Raw genomic sequence first — 4,076 nt, 5'->3', positions numbered from 1 at the left:
CCCAGTGTCACCTCACCAGTGATGTAGGTTTATTATCACATTTACAGATGAAGAAATCAAGGCTAGATTTTCCAAGTATTATGTGACTCCACTATCTCTTAGCTACCTCTTCATGAATAAAAAGCAACCATCATTTCAATTTCTTTCCACCGTACCTTTGACCAGTATATTCAAAAGCAGCAGACACGCTGTGATGTGGAGAAAGACACCACACTGGAAATCAGAGGACCAGAGGTCTAAGTCCTGTCCTACTGCTGTGGATGTTGAACAAGTCACTTAACCACTGTAAAGCTCAGCTTCCTGGCCTGTAGTAAGAAAATTGGGCCAGATCATCTCTAGAGTTCTATGTCCAATAATTGATGGTGATATTTCTTATCTTTATCGGTCATTTCATGGTAATGGTTAATATACTGCAAAAGAGTCAAAAGGCAGGAAGTAGAAACAAAAAGAGTTTTTAAAATCTGCAGGACCGAACACATAAAGAAATGTGTGTGTTTTTTAAATAACAGACTAAACGTGTACTTGCACGAAATACACAGTCTAAAGGCATTCTTTTCCATTTACATGCAGCTCTTTGAAGAGCTCACATGTCTCCATTTGGATGTTTCCTAGGCACCACAAACTCAGAAAGTAAAAAATGGAACTCGTCATATTTCCCCTCTACCTTGTTCGGGTTCGCCACCCTTGCAAATGGTCTCCCTATCCATCCAGATGCCTCTGCCAGAAACCTGAAAGAAGCTCTTGAATTGCCACGGGAGACATTCTTTTCCCTCTTCATTACCTACGTTATATTCACTTTGTGCATATCCACTAATAATACCTGTCATTTAAATCGGTGTACTTTTTTCCCATCCCCCCAGCACCACTGCTCATGGCATCCCAGACAGGGCCCTACTTTGAGTCCTCCTCAGATCTTGATTCCTGTTGATGTCCTGGCTTCCCGTCTGCATCCTGCTCTATCCCTACCTCAGTGTCCTGCCTGCCTGTCATGCCTTTTCCTGCACCCTTCCTCTCTCACAACACAGTTTCTCTTTGGCTTCATTGTCTTTGCATGTGCTGTTCCTTCTCTCTGAAACGCTTTTCATCCATCCAGCTCATCCTTCAAACCTCAGTTGTCACATCCCCAGTCTTCTCCCTGTACAGCCCTCCCTCCCGTGTACTTCATAGCTCATCTGCTCCTCTAGGATGGATCTTACACAGCCACGGTCTCGTCTGAGTCCCTCCTAGCGTGTGAGCTCACTGAGGGGAAAGGATTTTATATATATGTATCCTAGCACCTAGGGGATCCTCAGTAAGTGCTTTTAGAATACGTAGGCTTCAGAAACAGGCAAATACATTCTGCTTGTGAGAGATGCAAACAAAAGCAGGAAATAGGAAAGTCTGTTCACTGACCTGGCATCTAAAATCGACACTGTATGTAGCAGTGCCAGGGATTAGCAATGTGGAACCAGAGCAAAGTATTCATTTCTAAGTATTTTAGGGGGCTTTGATGGGTAGACATGGCAGCTTTGGCAGTCTGGTTAAAAAGCCTATTTTGTTAATTAACCCAACAATTTTTTCTTTACTCCTCTTAATTCTTTGTCCATTTTCTGGACCTGTCCTTTAAATCTTTCTCTTATAAAAGACGAAGATAAGATTATGCAAAGTAGAGACCTCCTGGTTTGTTTTCAGAGAATAAGAGAATAAGTGTCTTCCTCAAGAAGTCATATATTTGTCCTTTTGTTAGCAGATAGCCAAATTTTTTAATAATTATTTGTTAATTATGTGATTGCCTATGATTTATTTGTATGTAATTGTAGAATTTTCCATACAAACAGACATAAAGAAATACAATCATAAATTTTAAAAAATATTTTGTTAAACCGTTATGCCCTGATTTGAAGTTTGTAAGAAATAGTCTATAACAATGCCTTATACCCTGAGAGTGTGGACTATTTGATAAACTCTTCCAGAGTGAATAATTTTATTATCTAATTAGACTTATTCTGTCCTAGGCCAACAAGTGATGATATCACCATTCACTGACTAACAGGATTCAGCAGGGTTCACTGAACCACAAGTACAGGGAAGTTGTCCTGGAAAAGTAGGTCTAATGGTAGCAGCCCTTACCTGGAGTCCAGGGACAAGGCCCCTGTAAAGAATCAGATGACACTATTTATAGAGTTACACCTTCAATTCATGTGTTGCCTAAGATCATCCCTACGATCACCTCAATTTCCCTATTTTCATCCTAAGACTACTCTTCTAATTCAGTTCCTATTATTCTTTTTTTTATAACAATTATCTGTCTGTCTCTTTCCACTTTTTGTCTTATTATTATCTATACTCCACACGTCTAACTCCATTCCTTCACACCTTCTATCCCCTTCTATTTCTTTTTTTTTTTTTCTTTTCCCTTTTTTGCGGTACGCGGGCCTCTCACAGCTGCGGCCTCTCCCATTGCGGAGCACAGGCTCCTGACGCGCAGGCTCAGCGGCCATGGCTCACGGGCCCAGCCGCTCCGCGGCATGTGGGATCCTCCCAGACCGGGGCATGAGCCCGTGTCCCGTGCATCGGCAGGCGGACTCCCAACCACTGCGCCACCAGGGAAGCCCCCTTCTATTTCTCTTGTTTCTTTTTTCCTTACTGCAGAGTCCTTGAAGGTAAAGTCCAGTTTGGGATATTCTTTGAGGACCTTTCTTTCTATGGATTGTAGAGTTAGCCATCCTCGTATCCAAAATGTATTCAAAAGAGAAGTAGACAAAGAGATGAATCCTGAGCTTCCATAGGGGGCTGGATAAGCCTAGGAAGAGGAAATACCCACTCCATCATTTCTGTATGTTTTTCTGACTGGTTGAAATCACCTTCCTCTATAGCCAATAGCCTGGGGAATCTATGGGGAGATCTGTTCATCAATAATAAAAGGGGTCTTGGCCATGCATTTGCTTTCAACTAAATGAAAGCGTAAACCCTCTCCAGGACAATCTCAGGCATTTTGTCCAAATTTCTCCATTCCATGTCAGCTGGGTGACTGAATTTCAGACTGAGAGAGGTTCAGACTGAATTAAGAGTAAATGGGTGCTCACTTCAGCAGCATGTATACTAAAATTGGAACAATATAAGGATTAGCATGGCCCCTGCACAAGGGTGACATTCAAATTCGTGAAATATTCCATATTTTTTGTGAAAGTAAAAACATCCCATTTTAAACGGCATCAAGAAGAATAAAACACCTAGGAATAAACTGAGCTAAGAAGGTGAAAGACCTATACTCTGCACACTATAAAAAAATTAATGAAAGAAATTGAAGATGATATAAGGAAATGGAAAGATATTCCATGTTCTTGGATTGGAAGAATTAATATTTTTAAAATGGTCATACTACTCAAAGCAATCTACAGATTTAATGCAATCTCTATTATTTAAAATACCCAGGACATTTTCCATATAATGAAAACAAATAATCCTAAAATTTATATGGAACCACAAAAGAACCTGAATTGCCAGAGCAATCCTGAGAAAAAAAGAACAATGCTGGAGGTATCACCCTACCAGATTTCAGACTGTACTACAAATCTACAGTAATCAAAACAGCATGGTACTGGCACAAAAACAGACACACAGATCAATGGAACAGAATAGAGAACCCAGAAATAAACCCACACATCTATGGTCAATTAATCTATGACAAAGGAGGCAGGAATATACAATGGAGAAAAAACAGTCTCTTCAGTAAGTGATGCTGGGAAAATTGGACAGCTACATGTAAAGCAATGATATTAGAACATTCCCTCACACCATATACAAAAATAAATTCAAAATAGTTTAAAGACCTAAATGTAAGAATGGAAACCATAAAAGAGAACATAGGCAGAACACTCTTTGACATAAATTGTAGCAATATTTTTTTTTGGCTATGTCTCCTAAGGCAGAAGAAATAAAAGCAAAAATAAACAAATGGGACCTAATTAAACTTAAAAGTTTTTGCACAGGAAAGGAAATCATCAACAAAACGAAAAGACAACCTATGGAATGGAAGAAAATATTTGCAAATGATATGATCGATAAAGGATTAATATCCAAAATATATAAGCAAC

General features: G+C 39.5%; 1 non-coding gene across 1 annotated transcript; it reads left to right on the top strand.

Moving 5' to 3' along the window:
• Positions 1-3,057: 3,057 nt before the first annotated feature.
• Positions 3,058-3,161, top strand: LOC132434699 (U6 spliceosomal RNA). The gene has a single exon (XR_009521412.1). It is a non-coding gene; the product is annotated as a U6 spliceosomal RNA (small nuclear RNA).
• The last annotated feature ends 915 nt before the right edge of the window (positions 3,162-4,076 follow it).

The sequence above is a fragment of the Delphinus delphis genome, chromosome 11, assembly GCF_949987515.2.
Source record: "Delphinus delphis chromosome 11, mDelDel1.2, whole genome shotgun sequence".
Lineage (NCBI taxonomy): Eukaryota > Metazoa > Chordata > Mammalia > Artiodactyla > Delphinidae > Delphinus > Delphinus delphis.
This window is presented reverse-complemented; position numbering and strand designations above follow the sequence as displayed.